At 39.6% G+C, this 22,666-nt stretch overlaps 1 protein-coding gene across 24 annotated transcripts in view; it reads left to right on the top strand.

The window, feature by feature from the left end:
- Positions 1-22,666, top strand: part of LOC142158631 (poly(rC)-binding protein 3-like) — a 1,531,228-nt gene that overhangs the window by 1,221,904 nt on the left and 286,658 nt on the right. The gene's annotated exons all lie outside the window — the stretch shown is intronic.

Genomic DNA, 22,666 nt, shown 5'->3' with positions numbered 1-22,666 from the left:
ATCGCCTTTGCCAGATGACGTACTGGGAACACTACCATCAGGACTGGTGACAGAATCTGGTTGCTGATTCTGCTCATATGTGGACTGCTTTGAATCCATTATGAGGCCAACGCACTTGTAGTGCTACAAATTGTTTTAGATACTGCTGACAAATAGGACTTTTGACAGCCAGAAAAATTAATGCAAAAGAATGGGGAACACCCCAAAAGCACTTGGAGTGCTAAATATTATTTTTTAACACTGCTGACAAATAGTAATTTTGACAGCCAGAAAAATTAATGCAAAATAATGGGGAACACCTGGAGTACCAAAAATTGAACAAACCCCTCCTCTATCCTCCTCTTACTGCTGTAACAACTGGTATTAAGATTAGAATGGTATTGAATAGAAACAATAATGTGTCCAATTACTGCTCTGTCCCTGCGCTGATATAGCCAGTGTGACCTAACCCTGCTTTCTCCCTCTGTCAAATGGCGATGGATTACTGTGGAGGCTGGTATTTATGCTTTTCAAATCTCGCGAGAACCGAGCTCAGAAACACGAATACGTCACAATGACGTTTTGCCTCGATTTCGAATCCGAACGGGCCATAGATGCACCGAGCGTGCTCGGCTCGGTACTCGGATAGGTTAAATCCGGATTAATTCGGATCTCGGGGAACCGAGGCCGCTCATCTCTAGCCCTAACTGAGAAAGATGATAATCACCACCTTCTGTAACCTGGAGTTTTTTCCCTCTAAAGCTGGTACACACTACAGGGTTTTCATCCAATAATCGGCTCAACCAGCCGACATACGACCACTCATTTGAAAGACGGGTCAGGGTGTGTAGCGACACGATGGTTGAAAGTCTGCCCAAATGGAAGATTGTCGCCTCACTTGGTTGGTCGTACCGTTCAATATTTTCGTTCCAATCTCCTTTCTATTGTGTTGTGTGTATAAATTTCCGACCGATCCACGACAATCCTTCGATACTTCCTTGACCTCGGGCTCCATTGGGGGCGTGTATGTAAATTTGTTATGCCTGTACCTGTCCCACGTGCAGTATCCACACATCACTGACTTGTGTTTTGAATACATGTGTATTGCACCTGTCTGGTTGCAGACCATTACACTTGTGTAAAGCACGTACCATTTGCATCTATATTGGGAATCCAAATCATATTTACCCTTTATAAACTTATACGTTTATAAACGATTTAACTTTTAAAGTCATATTAAAGTTTATTAACTAATATTTGTAAATTACCCAGAATAAACCACACAGTGTTAATGCAACAGTTTTATTGCAGGAAAAAGTACAAAATTGTTTATTGTAGAATATGACAAGTGAAAAAAAGTACTACACTTTAAAGGTGCTAGTGGTTTGTGGCAGAACAGTTCGAAACAACATACACATTTCAACAAAATTATTCTCAAGGGGCCTGAGTCATTAAGGAGAGCAAGACAAACAAAGGAGTAAATTGTGTCCTGGACAAACCATGTGACAATGCAAAAGGTGCAAATTAGTTTATTATTTTGCACATAAGTTAAACACTGGCTATTTTTCATGTAGCATACAAATACTTAATAGCTTTGTTTTTACACTGACATTTAAAGTTGGTCTAGAATTTGCCCTACCCCAACTATAAATCAGTCCCCACATTTTAAATTTATCTCCCCCTCCAATGCAACATGGTTTTGTCCAGGTACAAAGTTACTCCTTTTTTATGCTTTGCTCTACTTAGTGACTTAGGCCCAAGGTTTTTAATTTTTTTCTTGCTTATGTTCCCTTTGATTTCTTTAAAATAATCCTGAAGCTCTAGAACGTTTTTTTTCTCCCTCAGAACTTTCTTCAGATATGACGATCGTATCTACGAAACAAGGAAATTAAAAATCTTTACCATTAAACTTCTATATCTGTTATAAAGTTAACAAAAGTCTTAATCCAACACCAGAAATAGTCTCATTTGCTCACCTTGCACAATGCTCAAGATCAGTTTATGTTGTGATCCCTCTGGCACAATTGCAACAATAGCGGACTTAACCTCCATAGATTCTGGAAAACAGGCGCCATTTTGGTTATCATAACAGTACAGGTATGTGCCCAAAGCATTTAGTTGTCTACACATGTTCATTGAGATACCTTCGTGTATAACTTCTTTTATATCTTTGTATTCAACATAAATTTTTTCTTGCTTGATAACAAATGTTACATTAGTGGTATCAATGGTATCTACACAGGCCTTCTCACCGTTAGTTCTTCTTTCTGACAAGACAAAATCTATGTTACAAATCAGTCGTTTGCATTGCTTCGTGTAAAACTAGAATGAAATACATAAATTCCTTCACACAGGTACACTACACATGCTACTCACTTTTTTTAATGTTTCTACAAATTTGCACCAGTCTCCTTTCCTCTTTATTTTTAAGGTCCGACCATCTCTTCTGAACTTGGAATTTATTTATCTTCTTTCCAAGTTTTTCCTTCAGTAATCGCAGTAGTTTTTGCATTATCAGTTCCTTTTTATTATTAACTTTTCTGTACTTTCGCTTTTGACAGTGGTAGTCATACTGGTCCAGTACTTTTACCATCATCTCCACCTCTCTTGGGCTCATTGGTTTTGCTCGTTTAACTGAAGTAAAAAAAAATTATTTATCTTCAAAAGCATCTCCATCCCCCACCTTCACTTTTTCATAATTTTTGGGGGCTTCCAGCACCATCTCTGACTCTGTCTCTGTCTCCATAGCTCCAACCCCCACTAACACCTTATCCTCACCCTCCATCTTCTCACATTCCTTGGCGCCAGACAGGCTCCTCTGTAATTTTATACACTCAGACATAGGCATTCGTTTCTGCTGTGGACCAATCAATGACGAGGCACGCAGAGAATGGAGCATTGTGGGTGATGCCTATTCATGTATAATAACCTTGTGTATGGAAACTTTTACCTATAAGAAAGACAGTTTTGTCTCCTCAGTATGTCTTCTCTTTTTAGAGTTTTTGGGTGTTAACTATAGTAAAAGCTCTGCCCCTTTATGCTAATGTATTTGGTATATCGTTACATGCCCTGCAAATGTTTCTTCAGTGTGTACGAAATTAAAATCTTTGTTCATGACAACATGGCTATAAAAAGTCGCTACCGGGACGGTCGCTATTCTCTTTATCGTCTAAAACAAGGCTAGTGTGTATGCAGTCCATGGACCAAGTGATCAGACCATAGATCAGATGTAAAATCGATCTGCATAAAAAGTTGGTGGAAAATACTGTAGTGTGCACCCAGCTTAAGTCAAACCAATTAGCAAATCTCTGATAATTAACTCCTCTAAACCTCCCTATAAGCAAAAGTTTAACTGTACTTAATCGTAAAAAAATAACTTGAAAATCCTGTAAAGTGATTTGTTTGTTTAACTCCCCAATTTACCCTTTACAAATGTTTCATGCCAGGAGTATATTCTTTTTTCCCAAATGGGAAAATAGTCTAGAAAAAACCTCAATAGGTTCAATTTAGTTTCATACATTTCTGCAAAGACTTTTGGAGGATGGGCTGGTTTCAAGAAGGCCAGCAAAGAAGCCACTTCTCTGCAGGAAAAACATCAGGGACAGACTGATATTCTGCAAAAGGTACAGGGATTGGACTACTGAGGACTGGGGTAAAGTCATTTTCTCTCATGAATCCCCTTTTAGATTGTATGAGCCATCTGGATAAACGCTTCTCCGGAGAAGGAATGGTGAGCGCTACCATCAGTCTTGTGTCCTGCCAACAGTAAATCATTCTAAGACCATTCATGTGTGGATTTGCTCCTTAGGCAAGGGAGTGGGCTCACTTACATTTTTCCCTAAGAACACAGCCATGAATAAAGAATGACACTAAAACATCCCCCAAGAGCAACTTCTCCCAACCTTCCAAGAACAAAGCTGTTTCCAGCATGATGGAGCAACTTGCCATAAGGCAAAAGTGATCACTAAGTGGCTCGGGGATCAAAACATCAAAATTTTGTGTCCGTGGACAGAAAACTTGTGTTCAATCATGAAGAGGAGTGAGGACAAACAAAAGCCCACAAATTCTGACAAACTCCAAGCATTCTACAAAAGTCAAAAACAAAGCACAGAGACATAAATAAACCCCTTTATAGGTTTCTGTTCACACAAATAAATATTCTAATAGTATATGAGAGGAGGTGCTCCCACACAATTTGTAACATTTAGAAGAAACCAGAAATAAAGCAGAAATTGTGTTTCCAGTACACTCTTTTATCATAAAAGAGTGCCCTGGAAACACAATTTCAGCATTCTTTCTGGTTTCTTCTAAAAACTCCAAGCATTGATTAGGCAAGAATGGGCGACCATCAGTCAGTATGTGGCCCAGAAGTTGATTGACAGCAAGCCAGGGCAAATTGCAGAGGTCTTCAAAAAGAAGGGTCAACACTACTAATATTGACTTTTTGTATAAACATAATGTAATTGTCAATAAAAGCCTTTGACACATATGAAATGCTTGTAATTTTACTTCAGTATACCATAGCAGCATCTGACAAAGATCTCTAATAACACTGAAGCATCAAACTTTGTGAAAACTAGAGATGTGCACCGGCGACTTTTGGTGTCTCGTGTTTTGTGTTTTGGATTCGGATTTCCGTGATGTTTTGGGTTTGGATTTGTTTCGCAAAACACCTGCCGAAAGGTTTTGGATTCGGATTTTTTTTGAAAAAAGCATAAAAAGTTCAAAAATCAAGTTTTTGTGCTTATTTTCACTCCCACGGTATTATTGACCTAAATAACATTCAATAACAAGCATTTCCACTAATTTACCGTGTATTCTGAACACCTCACAATATAGTTATTAGTCCAAAACGTTGCAACGAGGTATCTTTCTGGACTGCGTAGTGGAGTGGTCCCCACAATATAAGAAGAAAACCATCAACTGGTCTTAATCGCACCAAAAAATGTACCTGGACTGCGTAGAGGAGTGGGTCACCACAATATAAATTAAAAACCCTGAACTTGTATGATTCACACCAATAATGTACCTGGACTGCGTAGAGGAGTGGGTCACCACAATATATATAATAAGAAAACCATCAACTGGTATGAAGAATCACACCGAATAATGTACCTGGACTGCGTAGAGGAGTGGGTCACCACAATATAAATTAAAAACCCTGAACTTGTATGATTCGCACCAATAATGTACCTGGACTGCGTAGAGGAGTGGGTCACCACAATATATATAATAAGAAAACCATCAACTGGTATGAAGAATCGCACCGAAAAATGTACCTGGACTGCGTAGAAGAGTGGGTCACCACAATATAAATTAAAAACCCTGAACTTGTATGATTCACACCAATAATGTACCTGGACTGCGTAGAGGAGTGGGTCACCACAATATATATAATAAGAAAACCATCAACTGGTATGAAGAATCGCACCGAATAATGTACCTGGACTGCGTAGAGGAGTGGGTCGCCACAATATATATAATAAGAAAACCATCAACTGGTATGAAGAATCGCACCGAAAAATGTACCTGGACTGCGTAGAGGAGTGGGTCACCACAATATAAATTAAAAACCCTGAACTTGTATGATTCGCACCAATAATGTACCTGGACTGCGTAGAGGAGTGGGTCACCACAATATATATAATAAGAAAACCATCAACTGGTATGAATCGCACCGAATAATGTACCTGGACTGCGTAGAGGAGTGGGTCACCACAATATAAATAAAAAACCCTGAACTTGTATGATTCGCACCAATAATGTACCTGGACTGCGTAGAGGAGTGGGTCACCACAATATAAATTAAAAACACTGAACTTGTATGATTCGCACCAATATTGTACCTGGACTGCATAGAGGAGTGGGTCACCACAATATATATAATAAGAAAACCATCAACTGGTATGAATCGCACCGAATAATGTACCTGGACTGCGTAGAGGAGTGGGTCACCACAATATATATAATAAGAAAACCATCAACTGGTCTGAAGAATCGCACCGAATAATGTAACTGGACTGCGTAGAGGAGTGGGTCACCACAATATAAATTAAAAACACTGAACTTGTATGATTCGCACCAATAATGTACCTGGACTGCGTAGAGGAGTGGGTCACCACAATATAAATTAAAAACACTGAACTTGTATGATTCGCACCAATAATGTACCTGGACTGCATAGAGGAGTGGGTCACCACAATATATATAATAAGAAAACCATCAACTGGTATGAATCGCACCGAATAATGTACCTGGACTGCGTAGAGGAGTGGGTCACCACAATATATATAATAAGAAAACCATCAACTGGTATGAAGAATCACACTGAATAATGTACCTGGACTGCGTAGAGGAGTGGGTCACCACAATATAAATTAAAAACCCTGAACTTGTATGATTCGCACCAATAATGTACCTGGACTGCGTAGAGGAGTGGGTCACCACAATATATATAATAAGAAAACCATCAACTGGTATGAATCGCACCGAATAATGTACCTGGACTGCGTATAGGAGTGGGTTACCACAATATAAATTAAAAACCCTGAACTTGTATGATTCGCACCAATAATGTACCTGGACTGCGTAGAGGAGTGGGTCACCACAATATTTATAATAAGAAAACCATCAACTGGTATGAAGAATCGCACCAAATAATGTACCTGGACTGCGTAGAGGAGTGGGTCACCACAATATAAATTAAAAACCCTGAACTTGTATGATTCGTACCAATAATGTACCTGGACTGCGTAGAGGAGTGGGTCACCACAATATAAATTAAAAACACTGAACTTGTATGATTCGCACCAATAAAAGTATCTGGACTGTGTAGAGGAGTGGTCACCACAATATAATTAAAAAACCCTCCACGGGTCTGAATTCCCAAAAAAAAGGTTCTGGACTGCGTAGTGGGGTGGCCCTGGTACAAATTTTTTTACCGGGGCCACAATATTATTAAAAAACCCTCCACGGGTCTGAATTTCACCCAAAAAGTTTATGGACTGCGTAGTGTAGTGTTCCCCACAATATTATTTAAAACTTTTGCAGCAGCAGTCAACGTTGTTTAATATCTGATACACCTCTATCTGGACCGCATAGTGGAGTGGCCCCGGTACCCAAATTGGTACCGGGGCCACAATACCTCCTCCAACCATGGTACAGAGCATTCATCATTGAGATCCCATCAAGTATGTTAAAGACGGACAGGGTCAAAGTGTTATTGGTTGACTATGTAAACCAAAAAACTGTCCCTGTTGCACATAGTCGTGCAATGAAGACTGACTTTTTCATTTAAAGGCACCATCTTTCAAGTGTAGTGTTTGTAAGTCATATTATACTTTTGGTAAAATTTGTTTAATTTGTTCCTCTTTATGGTAACTACTAATAGAATTAAAGTATTAAATAGAAGCGGCAGTTCCTCTTTATGGGAATTAGTAATAGAATTAAAGTATTAAATAGAAATAAAGTATTAAATAGAGTGGTATAGAGTGGTAGTGTGGTATAGAGTGGTCCCCACAATATAATAATAAAACCCTCAACTGGTCAGAATTCCACCAAACAAGTATCTGGACTGCGTAGTGGGGTGGCCCCGGTACCCAATTTGATACCGGGGCCACAATAAAATAAATACACCCTCAACTGGTCAGAATTCCACCAAACAAGTATCTGGACTGCGTAGTGGGGTGGCCCCGGTACCCAATTTGATACCGGGCCACAATAAAATAAATACACCCTCAACTGGTCAGAATTCCACCAAACAAGTATCTGGACTGCGTAGTGGGGTGGCCCCGGTACCCAATTTGATACCGGGGCCACAATACCTCCTCCAAGTTCCAAGTGTAGTGTTTATAACATCTTAACACTACACTAATTCTAGCACGTCAAAACCTCTTGTTTTATATAATGACAGCACATTTAACTTTTGATTTAATTTATTGAATTTGTTGGCATTTTCTTTTACTTTTTGAACATGGCAAACGACTGTTGAATGGTCATATAATGCCAAAAAAATAGTGGCAAGATGGAATTGTCCTTGGGCCCTCCCACCCACCCTTATGTTGTTGAAATAGGACATGCACACTTTAACAAACCAATCATTTCAGCGACAGGGCCTACCAAACAACTGTGGCTGAAATTATTGGTTTGTTTGGGCCCCCCACACCAAAAAAACAATTCATCTCTCCCTGTACAAACTAAACAGGCTCTACTGAGGAAAGATGTCGTCCTCATCCTCAACCTCTGATTCCTCTCCCCCTACAGTGTGTACTTCCTCCTCCTCACACATTATCAATTCGTCCCCGCTGGACTCCACAACCACAGGTCCCTCTGTACTATCTGGAGGGCAGTGCTGTACTTCATTGAGGAATTGATTATTCATTTTTATAAACATAATTTTTTCAACGTTGTGAGGAAGCAACCTCCTTCGCCGCTCACTGACCAGGTTCCCCGCTGCACTAAAAACTCTTTCCGAGTACACACTGGAGGGGGGACAACTCAGTTAAAAAATAGAGCCAGTTTGTACAGGGGCTTCCAAACTGCCTTTTGGAGTTCTACCACGTCACTACCTCTAGTTAATTTAGATTGCAAGGCTTGTAAATATAAATACTTTGAAGATAAAAAAAGCAGGCTGCACAGACTGTGGAGCTAGAAAGTGAAATTAAATGGACCACGTTACTTTGGTGGCTATCTATGCCCCCCCCCCCCCACCCTACACTTGTAGTAGAATATAAATAAAGCAGCCTGCATAGACTGTAGAACTAGAAATTCAAATATACAAAGAAATGGACAAAGGCAGTTTGGTATCTGTCTGCATCAGATCCTCTCTCCACTAGGAGTAAAATAGAAAACTATTCAGCCGTTATATAATCTAGAATATAAATAGAAATTGAGAAAGGCAATTTGGTATCTGTCTGCATCATAATCATCAACATCCTCCTCAGCGCCAGCTACATCAATATCCTCCTCCCGGTGTACAACATTCACACCTTCATTAGCCAAATCTGTAACTGGACTGTGGGTGATCCTTCCACCATATGCAGAGGGTGTGCTGCAAATGCTGGATGGAGTCACCTCTTCCCGTACAGTGATGGGAAGGTCAGGGTTCACAACCAACAACACCCTTGGACTCGCCTTGGGGATTTGTGATGTCATCTGTTTAGAAGGCAGAGTTCTTTGCTGTTTTGTTGTTGTTGCTGACATCATAACTCTCTTAAATTTTTTGTAGGGGGGGGAGGAGGAGGGCTTAGATCCTTGGGTGAAGCTGGACCACTAGTCATGAACACGGGCCAGGGCCTAAGCCGTTCCTTGCCACTACGTGTCGTAAATGGTATATTGCCAACTTTACGTTTCTCCTCAGATGATTTTAAGTTTCTCTTTTTGCTATTTCTTGAGAACTTGGGCTTTTTGGATTTTACATGCCCTGTACTAGGAGATTGGGCATCGGGCTTGCCAGACGACTTTGATGGCATTTCATCGTCTATGTCATGACTAGTGGCAGCAACTTCAGCATTAGGAGGAAGTGGGTCTTGATCTTTCCCTACTTTATCCTCCAAATTTTTGTTTTCCATTATATGTAGCACAAAAGAGCGTACCCCTAAGCCACACACACTCGGCAAAGCCTTTAAAAATTATATGCGGCACAGGAGAGTAGCACTGGACTTATACTGCTGAATCAGTGAACTTTGTAATAGCAGTACCACTGGACTTATACACTGCTGAATCAGTGAACTTTGTAATATCAGTACCACTGGACTTATACTGCTGAATCAGTGACTTTGTAATAGCAGTACCACTGGACTTATACTGCTGAATCAGTGAACTTTGTAATAGCAGTACCACTGGACTTATACACTGCTGAATCAGTGAACTTTGTAATAGCAGTACCACTGGACTTATACTGCTGAATCAGTGAACTTTGTAATAGCAGTACCACTGGACTTATACACTGCTGAATCAGTGAACTTTGTAATAGCAGTACCACTGGACTTATACTGCTGAATCAGTGAACTTTGTAATATATCAGTACCACTGCACTTATACTGCTGAATCAGTGAACTTTGTAATATAAGTACCACTGGACTTATACTGCTGAATCAGTGAACTTTGTAATAGCAGTACCACTGGACTTATACTGCTGAATCAGTGAACTTTGTAATAGCAGTACCACTGGACTTATACTGCTGAATCAGTGAACTTTGTAATATATCAGTACCACTGGACTTATACTGCTGAATCAGTGAACTTTGTAATATCAGTACCACTGGACTTATACTGCTGAATCAGTGAACTTTGTAATAGCAGTACCACTGGACTTATACTGCTGTATCAGTGAACTTGGTAATATAATATTGCAGTACCAATGGGCTTATATACTGCAGGATTGGTTTTGCAAATTTTGTTGTAATTAATTTAAAAAAAAAAAAAATTTTGTATTTTTTTTTTATAACTTTTTTTTTTATTTTTTAAACACTTGGGAATAATGGGGAAATAACTATGCCCTTAGAAGCACAGAGCACAGGACACAGGACCACTGGACCACTGGACTGAACAGGGCACAGCACAGGACCCAGCAGCACCACTGAACTCAAAATTGACAGAGCACAGCACACAGCACCACTGGACTTTTACTGTTGAATGTGTGAACTTGGTAATATTGCAGTACCAATGGGCTTATACTGCAGGATTGGTTTTGCAAATTTTGTTGTAATTAATTTTTTTTTAAATTATTTATTTTTTGGTATTTTTTTTAATAACTTTTTTTTATTTTTTAAAACACTTGGGAATAATGGGGAAATAACTATGCCCTTAGAAGCACAGAGTACAGGACACAGCACCACTGGACTGAACAGGACACAGCACAGGACCCAGCAGCACCACTGAACTCAAAATTGACAGAGCACAGCACACAGCACCACTGGACTGATACTGCAGAACACAGCACAGCACAGCACAGCACAGAACTAAACAGCACAGCACAGAACTAAACAGCACAGCACGAGATCTACCAGGACAGAGGACCACCTAACACACCCTCCCTCTACCCTGATCAATGCCCGAGTGAAGATGGCGGCGACTAGCGAGGAATTTATAGGATCCGAGTATCGCGAGATCCGACAGCGGGATTATGACTCAGAGCCTCGGTTTCAAGTTTTCATTTGGCGCCAATACCCGGATCTGTCTCGGATCCGACTCGGATCGGAAAAGTTCGGGTGGGCTCGGATTCACAAAAAAGTTCCCCCTTTATCTGCAGGTTTTATAGTGATGTTTGACTTGGATTGATGCTTCTTAAAAGCAAGCCACTCTTCTTTAGAAAGGTTTCTATTCTTCTCCTTGTGTATATATATATATATATATATATATATATATATATATATATATATATATATATATATCCATCTTTGTCTATAAATGATTCTTTTTTGCACATTTCATGAAAATCAGCCAACGTTGTTTTGTAAAAGCATTGGATGGCGGCACATTTATGTTGCCTGGGACGTGAATACCTGCCATTCAAATCAGTGACTCTGTCACACTTAGTATAACAATTACCTTATGTAAAAATTAATATACCCTTAAGACCTGGACCACTAGCAATTCATAAACATCAACTGACGTCCTCTACTTTAAAATAAGGATGCTCAGGCTCGGTACTTTCCCGAGTCCTCGGAACTGAAATCAAGGCAAAATGTCATTGAGGCATTGTCAGATCTTGTGAGTTTTGCATTCCATAAGTATTTCCCTACACGGAGATCTGATGCCATTTCTCAGACAGACACAGGAGGGGTAGCAACATTCTTGGCAGTCTCCAGTACCATTGCTCAGCGTCATTTCTCACACAGAAACAGGAGGGGTGGCAGTGTTCTTATCAGTCTCCAGTGACATTGCTCTGTGCCATTACTAACACAGAAACAGGGGTAGCAGACATTGTTCTTGTTGCTCAAATGATCATATTGTGTTGCACCAAGTAGACCATGAGTACTCCTATAACTTATATTAATAATGAAGAGATTTCCTTATATTACTCAGTGAAGGGTGCACTCACACACTATATGGAAATTGTATTATTACCAAAAAAGGAGAAAATAACAAGTGTGTCCAAGAATTGAGGCCTCAATCCTTGGACACACTTGTTCTTTTCTCCTTTTTTGGTAATAATACAATTGTTCTTGTCGCTCTCAAATCTCAAGTCACATTGCTCAGCGCCATTGCTCACACAGAATCGGTAGCAGTGTTCTTGTCTCTCTCCAGTGCCATAATTCAGTGTCATCGATACAGCAACCAGCTGCTGGCACCAGTCATGAGGTTACTAGTCCTGCTACATCATATACTACAGTCTATGCTCAAGGGCATATTGGGTTTAAGTCAGGGAAACTGAAATCCAAAAAACAAGCTTTTACATAAAGTAAAGTTAAAAACATCTCTCTAATTAAGGGAAAGTTTACTGTAGAAAAAAATAAAATTGGCAACATGCCATTCTACCAAAAATATTAACAAACATACCAGCATCAGCTAGCTCCCTTCTCTCAGCTAGATCCCAACAACTGCAATCTACACTGTCGTCATCCTCACCATCATCAGTGTGTAGATCATCCTCACACAATATTAATTCACCCCCGCTGGAATTCACCATTCCAGAAGTCTCTGTACTTTGATGTAGATGGCGGTAATGGCCTTCTTCATGGAATTTATAATTCATTTTGTGGCAGAGCTGTCACGATTTTTGTGCAATTCTTTTAGACAGATGTCAAAATGTTGTGCTGACTCATCTGCATTAACACTGGGTGTCTTGGGAAAGCTAAGTTTTTTCCTAGCAGCAGTTGCCAGAGACACTGAAGGAGGAGACATCATCGTGAGATCTGGGTCATTTGAAAAGAAGGAGAAGACATAGTGTCACACACCAGTCTCTCATGGCCGCCACTCTGTTCCCTGATCCTCCGTTTTCTCTTACTCCAGCTCTCACACCGGCGAGAGTCCTGAGCCTCTGCAGATCATTTCACCTCTTCTACCTGTCCGGTGCTTTCATTGGCTGCTCCCCTTGGGCGCTCCTTTATAAGGCTCATTCCTCAATGCTGATTCTTCGCATCAGTCTCCTGGCCTGGAAGTATCTCCCTACACCTCGATGTGTTCGCTCTCTACCTCTCTGTGTACTGCCGCTGATCTCCGCTTACCTGCTCCACTCGTTAGTGGTAACTGCCGTGGATCATCGCTCTCTACCTCTCTGTGTACTGCCGCAGATCTCCGCTTACCTGCTCCACTCGTTAGTGGTAACTGCCGTGGATCATCGGTCTCTACCTCTCTGTGTACTGCCGCTGATCTCTGCTTACCTGCTCCACTCTTTAGTGGTAACTGCCGTGGATCCTCGCTCCCCATATCTCCAAGTGTGTGGTTGTAATTCACCTTTACCTACTCCAGCGATTGATGTTAACTGATGTAGTGCTCCACGTGTTATCTATTCTTGTGCCTCTACCTTCATCATCATCCACTCCTTATTGGTTACCTGGGGCAACTTTTATCTCTTGTGTCGGTTTTCTATCACTTCATACTGAGAATTTCCCTGGAGGGCCGTGACCTGGAGGGTGGAAGCTGCGAAACCCAAATTCCCTTGCGGGATTCCCTGGGGAAAACCTTCCGCATTGTTACACTCCATGCCTCTGAGAGGAGTCCTGCCAATCCGAGTAATAACCAACAGGATCCCACTCATCCTAGCGGATTCGTGGCACATAGCTCTTAAACATAGGATCAAGCACAGTTGCCAAAATGTAGTGATCTGATATTAACATGTTGATAACAATTGAATCCTGGTGAAGCGCATAAAGTACTTCATCTATAAGACATAGTTAGCAAAATTGCTTTGTTTCATCTCCTTCTTCAATTTTTTTTAGCTGTCTTTCCAAAAGTCTAATTAGGGGAATCTCTTGACTCAAGCTAGCAGTGTCTGAACTCAGTTCCAAGGTGAGTACTTTGAGTGGTTTCGGCACCTTTCACAACATGGAAAGTATTCTCCACTGCGCTGGACTAAAGTACATTCCCCCTTAAATTCTATTCTTCTTGCAGCTGCTGCAATCTCCTACATGCTGTTGCAGAATGCCGGAAATGACCCGAAATACTTCAGCATCTCCTGCATGTCACTGTCATATTTTAAAAAGCTCTGTACCACCAAGTTGATTGTGTAAGCAAAACAGGGAATGTGATGGAATTCTCCCCACTGTAATGCTCTAACAATATGGCTGACGTCATCAGAAATCACATATCCACAGGAGAGTCTAAGCGAGATAAGCCATGTTGCAATGACATCCCTTAGTTTTTTAAACAAGTTATCAGCGGTATGCCTCTTAGTGAAGCCGGTGATACACAGAGTAGGCTGCCTCTGAGAGATGTGGCATTATTTATTAGATGCCGCTGCTGTTCCTGCTGTTGAAGGCTATTCACCAACGCAGTGGGATGTTAGTCATATAATCTTTAGTTTTCCCAGTTCCACTTGTCACATATCTGTGGTTAAGTGAGTAGAATGACATTTTGTAGCCCAATAATTTTGTTTTTTGTAACCTCCTGGTACAGTGAAGAATTGCTTGTCTAGTAAAATGGTGTTGAGATGGAATTTGGTAACGGGGAGACAGGACCTCGATTAACTGTCTAAAACCTGTTGCATTAATGGTGGATAGTGGACGCAGATCTAATACTAGCATAGTCACAATGGCGCCTGTGATCCGCTGTGCTGTCATACTTGCTTCCTCTTGCAAAGGATTATTTAACAGTCAATTGTTGTAAACTACTAGTAGTCTTCTTCTTGAGGGTATATTTACTAAACTGCGGGTTTGAACAAGTGGAGATGTTGCCTATAGCAACCAATCAGATTCTAGCTGTCATTTATTTAGTACATTCTACAAAATGACAGCTAGAATCTGATTGGCTGCTATGGGCAATATCCCCACTTTTTCAAACATGCAGTTTAGTACATATACCCCTTGGTCTGCTTCTGGGTTGAAGATCCACCCCCAGCAGTAGGAGCAACTGCAGCGGACCTAACGTTCAGGGATTCTTCTGAGGAATCCTGGGTAGGGGAGTAGTCATCTAGCTTTAGCAACTTGAATGCAGGAGTAACTAAGAATCACTAGAGAAGGAAGCCAGCTGACAGGGCCACCTTAACAACATTATGGCCCCCCGGGCAAAGCAGTGCAGCGGGGCCCCTACCTCTATATATGTGTATCATATATATATATATATATATATATATATATATATATATAGATAGATAGATATATAGATATAGATATAGATATATATAGATATATATATATATAGATAGATATAGATATATTTGCAGGATTATTATTTTTTTTGCAGGATTATTTATTTAACTTAAGAGCCCTGTCTATGGGGCCCCCTTGCCTGTGGGGCCCCCAGGCACCTGCCCATTGTGCCCAGTGGAAAAGATGGCCCTGCCAGCTGAGTCTGGACTGCTTGTTATTTTTTTGGCATAAGTTTCTGATTTTCCCAAGAGCTTGCCATGAACTCACTTCATATGGTGTAACATGCATGAGGTTCCTAGATGGTTGAGGTTCCTACTTCTACTGACTTTGGCTTTACAAACTCTACAAATGGATAGACAACTGTTGTCAGGATTTGGGTAAAGGTAATTACACACATAAGAGGTGAATTGTTTGGTCTTATACCCAGGCATGACAATGGCCTTCTTCTTATCACTGGCAAGAACTGCTTCCACTGGTGCAGAACTTGCCACTGTAGAGTTCATTGACAGCACTGTTAGCTTAGCTGCCTTAAGTCCATTGGTAGCTTGTTTTATGGGGTCCAAACAAACCAAGCACTTCAGCCACAAAAGTAGCAATCCTTGTCGCTGAAGTGCTTGGCTTGTTAAACTGTACCTGCTCAGACTCCTGTTTCTGTGTAAGTTAGTTAAACCTTTTTAACATATGGGTGGGGTATTCATGGGTGGACAATTCAATCTTGCACCACATATCTTTTCTGACACTGCTGTGTGGCAATGTTTCCTCGATGTGATATAAACTGCCATGTGTTTGTGTCGTTGCTCTGTCACTTAGCATCCAGCCAGCTCATTGCAGTCTTTGGCCGAAACTGTATCCAAATATTTATTGTGACCTACGAGGTCATCAACATTGACTGGAAAATAATGGAAATTAGTGTTATTGAGGTTAATAATAATGTGGGAACAAAAAAAAGAGTCAAAACCAAAACACGAAGTTAATACAGATCCAAAACCAAAACCAAAACACGAGGGTCAATGAACATCTCTACTTTATAACCAAAACCACAACTGGGATTCCATAATTTGTCAGACGAGGAATGGAGAATTTTTAACTTTTTCCTTGAAAGACGCTCTTGGGAGATGTCTTGCAGTGCTTTTTAATATTAGCGATTTGGAGCATGAATTCATTTTTTTGCTTCTATTGTTCAAGAATACCTTTTTCTTCTTCGTGGTCCTTTTGACGACGCAATAGGGCAATACTTGACAAACATGTTGGAAACCTGGGTTTTATATACCACCTCCAAAGTAGTCACTTGACAACACATAATTTTGCAGACCTTTTTCTTCCAAAACAGAAAGGTGGATTCTAAGGTTGATCATTTCTTTATTAAACCTTTATTTATTTCTCTCTTGTCCTAAACAAACAAATAACTTTGTATTTGCACAGTTTCAATAATATTGAAGCTTACACAAAATACCAAGTCAGCCAACTTAAGGGTATAATAATAGGCAATGTATATGACATATAACTTAATACTCAAAAGCAAATTATGTACGTACAGAAAATCAGCATATTCTTAAAACAATATAAATATGTTTTTCATTCACAAAAGTTCTCAATAGATATTACAAAGTGTGTGTCTACAAATCTAATAAGTAGCCTGGCAGCTGTACATCACAATAAATCATCGGTCACTTATACATGTGGTCAGCTATTCACTGAGATTTCTGTCCATTCAGCTTGGTCATGCTTACTCTGCTGTAAGTCAGAAACTTACATTTGATATTAATGTTAATAATATGCTGTAAATGCTGCATTAATGATTTATCATAATCTGTCATGCAGCAACCCCAACCCCTGTTAGCCAGTGTCACAATGTGGCTTATTCTCATTTACTAAGCAATACATGTACACTACTGGCAGGCTTATTTTACATTTCATGTCTACCCTAACATTGATATAAACTTAACATTCTGTCAAATGTAAGAGCAGTTTAAAAATGAATGTGCCAATTGAGAGAGACATTGCCCTTGTTGTCATTTTTGAAAGAATCTTACAATGTTTTCATATGTTACTGCTGTTGAATCTAAATCAGATTGTTCACCTGTAAGTGTCAGTTTATCAGTTATGAGCTCATCAGCTGGAGAGAATTAAATACACTGCATGGTTTGAGTGTACAAATAAACTCTGCTTTATTAGTTACAAGTTCCTATCTATATAGCAAAAATCACGTATTGCAGAAAACTACGCCCCAAAAGGTTTTAACCACTCATGTTCCCTTCACACAGATGTTAGTATATTCTCTCATTACCCACACTAGAACTCCCCAGGAGGGGGGCTGGCTTATCACCTGTCTGGTATGTTCAAGGTTATAAGCATAGCCTTGCAAATAATTAATTACTCCTACAAAACAGGTGCATCTAATTGTATTTAAGCTACAACAGAACAAAATGGCTATAAGGCAACAAGATGGCGTCAGCTTGGCAAAATCACATTTCTCATTTCCCATCTTTTTATCCATTATTTGCCCTAACACTACCTATCAGAGATCACATTCTTGCTGTTGCTTTTAATGGGTACTTATATGCATACACCCTTCTAACAGAACATATGAATAGCATTGCCTAAAACTGGATACATAGAACAACCCATCCCCCATCAATAACAAGTCCATGATCCCTCTTCTAGCTGATAGATGGTCAATGAGTCGACAACCGTCTTGCACCTGCTGCATGTCCTGATGTCAGATTTTCACATATATCAGTGAACATGAGAGGCTCTGGGGCCTCTTGTGCTTTTTTTTTCTTGTCTTTTAACTATGGATTTTTTTAGGGAAGGAAAAAAGAAAAGGGAGGGAGAAAATACACAGTGCGCTCGGCAAGTGTTATATGTCACTTATTTCACAATAGAAGGGATTGTCCATTGTGCTGTATATCTTCATGAGGATAAACTTCAGTAACGAGCATGTGGATTCCAAGGAAAAGGTTCTTGGTTTCTGCACTGATCACAACTGGCCGTAGTACTGAGAGTTCCACAAGGTTCACACTCATTAGATGGGGTGTACAGTACAGCAATTAAGACAGATGTGGTGACTTTAATTTTTCTGGAAGAGAAACAATTAGCTTTAATACACTTGCTAATAAGCCACATCAGTTTTATTAGTATATATATTATAATAAGGATTAGTAACAGTCCTTGAAGTACAACATATATAAAACCTGATAACCATCCTCCTATACCCTTAAACCAATCGGCCAGGTACAGCCATGAAAACTATCCTTCTAGATAAGCATCTCCAGTGTACTCCTTTAAAAATTTATATTTCATGTCTTAATTTTTTGTAAGTATTCATCAAACATTTTCTCTGGATCATCTGCATCACTAGTTAAAAAGGTGCAACCCTGGGATTCAATTTACATATTTAGGGTCAGGCAGTACCCTCCAGACTAAAATGTCAGGTAGTCCAATATTAACCTATTGTCTTGTGTAAATGTAATAATGTGTTGGGCCACAATACTCACAAATACATTTCTGTATAGGGTGTAAACCCCTACAGTCATGGGTTGCTCTTTTCTTATTTGGTTGGGTTAAACTTTCATATTTGAATTTTCCTCATTACGTATAATGATCTCTACATTACTATTGGCATGAGTCTGGTTCTTCCAGACCTAGCTTTCCTTTATAGACTAGTACACATCCACAGCCTACAGGAAAGGAACATAATGTGCAATCAATATTCCTCCTGCTAATATCAATGAACACCACTCTCTGGTCTCCCTTGGACCTTTAAAAAAACTTGTAAAATACATTTTACTCAGACTCCCCTTGTCTGAAGATCTTGCAGTGGGATGCGTGTATTCAGGTGTCATTTCCCTGTACTTCCACTACCATGGGAGTCGTCAATAAGACCTTGAAAGTACTCTCATATCTGGGTTCAAAACTCTTCCTGACGTGCTTTTTCACGACCACCCAGTCCCCTGGTTGCAGTTTATGGGTACCTGCATCAAAATTAGGGCCTGGAATGAAATAAATCACTTGACCATGTATTTCAGTTAGTTGTTTCTATAATAAAGCAACATAGTTCAACAAATCACCATGTACATGCTGTAGTTACTATGGAAAGTAACAGCCTGTTCTGTGCGCTGTGCCAAACAGTATCTGATTTGGTGCTAAACCTGTGTCTTTCCTAGCAGTGTTTCTTACTGAGTGCAGGTAAACATGAGATCCATGGCAGACCTTTTTCAGCCATTATTTTCTGCATTTTCAATTTCAGAGTACCATTAAGGCGCTCCACACATCCCGAAATTTGGGGTCTGTAAGGGGTGTGATGGGCAGATATGATTCCCATGTCTTTTAATAGTTCCTTGAATCCTTGCCCCGTAAAGTGTGTCCCTCTGTCACTTTCAATGACCTCTGGTACCCGATATCTGCAGATTACCTCACTCGTAAGTTTCTTGGCTACTGCCTTAGTATTTACTTTTCTATACAGCCATGTCTCCAGCCAGTGACTAAAGAAGTCGACACAGACTAGCACATTCTCAAAGCCCGAGCATTTGGGAAGTTGTATAAAGTCTATCTGTATCCTCTTATAGGGATACTGTGTCTGGGGTGTGCTTTTCCATAGGACAGACTTACCCGGGTTATTCTATGCACAGATTAAGCATCCTGCTACTAACACCTGTGCTGCTTGGACAAACCCTGCTGCTATCCATAACCTGTTAGTGAGTACAACCATAGCATCTTTCCCCAGATGCACTTTCTCACGTGCTATATTGGCCATAATCATGTGCTCTTAAAAACGCATAATTTGAATCAATGTAAATGTTTACTCTTTGTCCTTTTGCATATATATGCATGGAAGTGTCAGGGCCTTTTATTCAGCTTCTTGTGCTGACATGTGACTCAGTAGATTCTGTTGAATCACTCTTTCTGTGTGTGTGATTACAGCACACCCTGTATAAGAAACACCATCTATGTGGTAGCGTAAGATGTCTGCATTTGGTAGCAGTGTATCTATGTCAGATAAAACCAAAGATCCTAGTCTCATTAGTTCTATACAATCATATTCAGAAAAATGTTGTGTTTGCATTTTTTTCTTTCTGTTCAAACTGGGAAGGGAATGCCCTAAATCTCTAGGGGAACCCCGATATATACAGGTACTTCTCCCATCTTTTGAAACTTGCTGTAATAAGGCAGCAGGTTTCAACATTCTGCACCACTTAAGTGTAACATTACAGGGAGTTAGCAGTGCTACTTAGTCTGGCTGCTGAGAAGTGTTTTGTTTGTGCTTGATTTAAAATTTCTGTTACTGCATGTGGCACCATTAGGGTTACTGGGTGCCCTAGCACAATATCTGTACTTTTTCCAAACACTATGGCCGCTGCAGCCATTGCTCATATGACTGGGTCTAATTGTGCAGAGTAGTATGCAAGTGACCTTAGCCTGCGACCATGTATCTGTGTCAGTACTCCTTGTGCATGTGCACTTACTTTATAACAAAATAATGTGAAAAGCTTGCCGTAATCTGGCAAAGTCAGTGCTGGCGCTGAAGTTACTTCAACTTAAAATTAGTTAAACATTTGGCTCTGCTCAGAGGAGAGTATAAATGGCTTGCTATCATCCAGAAGGGCTATTGCAGGCACACAGATAATAGCTCATAAAGTCTTAAGGCTTTTTCATTTATGTACAAACATTAAATTCCCATTAATGCATTACCATACCCATGATACAAAGAGGTATTCACAGTATATGATGATTATAGCACAGTAAATAAGGGCAGTGAATATCGTTACAACACTGATTGACTCAAAACTATTATGAGGATAAAAGAATAAAAACCTTTGTTATCTACCATAATTTGACATTACATTGCATTACTTTCTTTCAAATCATCTGATCTAAAATTTGGTTAAAAAAACCCAAAAATAAACTTAAACACTATTTCATATTCAACTATGTTAGTCCATTTCTCCTTTTCTCTTTAAAAACATCTTCTCACCTTCTTCGACATACAGAAAAACCACCTAGTTCATGCATTTGCTATGCGAATAGCCCATAAACTCTAATATCTTTTTCCAAAACAAGGTTATCATTACTCAGCAGAGTCTACGTTCTTTAAATCCTTCATTAGTTTATACTTATGTTTGTTGTGGCTGTAGACCAAAACATATTTCATTGGAAGTTGGATCAATGCAATCTGGATTGAAAGGATGCTTTGTAGCTGGAGAGCTTCTGTGAAGAAAAAAACTTTTGCATAGAGATTAACATTTATTCACTAGGAATTACAGTAACTGTTATTAATTCACATTGAACAGCTGCTAATACGACACTTGTTTAAAAGTTTCTCTTTGTAGCTTAACTGTGACGCTATGCGTTCCATGCAATAATCTCACAAACAGGGAATGTCAAAGTGAGGAGACCTGGGCGAGTGTTCAAAGCCACTCCTTTCTCATCATCTCTTTGTAAACCAAATATTCACACATATTTCCAGATTCTGTGATTTCCATGTTTAAAGTACAAATATATATTCACAATTCTCGCTCACAGATGACATTTTATCTCGTAACATTTCTTTATGGGCATAACAAACCCTACTGATTTCTGAAAACATTTATCAGCGCCATTTTACAAAGATAAAAAACAGCTTGTAATATCTCTCCATGTAAAGCTCACTCCCACAATTCTCAACTTCATTAAAGAGAAAGCTATTTTTCTCAACTTCAGAAACAAAATTACTTTGTTTAAATACAGAAAACGGCTTGTTGGACCCCAGCCAACTTTGTTCTGACACCAGTAATAATAGTGATAATTTACATTATTTACAGTCTTGTGACGGACCAAAGATTTTAAAACTTCTTTTGTATCTCTTCAAAAGCATTACATTTGCAACTGTACAGCTTTTTCAACCTTGAAACATGTCTCTTGTAAAACACGGATCTCCCTCACACGTAGTAAGACGGAGATAAAACTCACATACAGAGAGAGAAAAATTAACTGTTATATTCCAGCCTACTGCTGTGGAACTACATGTCCCAGCATTAGACTAAATACACATTAGCTTCAACATGTTACTATCATTCAGCACTCAACATATTTTTTCTCTTGAAATATTGAAGCATACTTGGAAGAACCTTTTTATCAATGTTACATACATTGTCAGATAACAAAAAACAGCGTGCTTCTTATCTCAACACACTGAAATCTTTTACACAGAATAAGGGAGGGGCACATCTCACTCTTTAAGCTGCGCAACATCAAACATACATTTTTAGTACACAACCTACTTGATTCATTGTTTTAGTCATTATATCATTTAGCTTGTGATACATTTAGCCTATCTACATATTTTTCGACTTTCTAGATCTCTTAACTTTCCTTTGCCACCTCAAACTATCTCTTGGGGTTTGGGCTCAATACCCCTTTGTTCTTGTCACATTACCACTTGCAACACCCTTGTTTCT

This window comes from Mixophyes fleayi, chromosome 5, assembly GCF_038048845.1.
Source record: "Mixophyes fleayi isolate aMixFle1 chromosome 5, aMixFle1.hap1, whole genome shotgun sequence".
Taxonomy (NCBI): domain Eukaryota; kingdom Metazoa; phylum Chordata; class Amphibia; order Anura; family Limnodynastidae; genus Mixophyes; species Mixophyes fleayi.
Note: the sequence above shows the minus strand (reverse complement) of the source record. Positions and strands in the feature narration are given on the sequence as shown.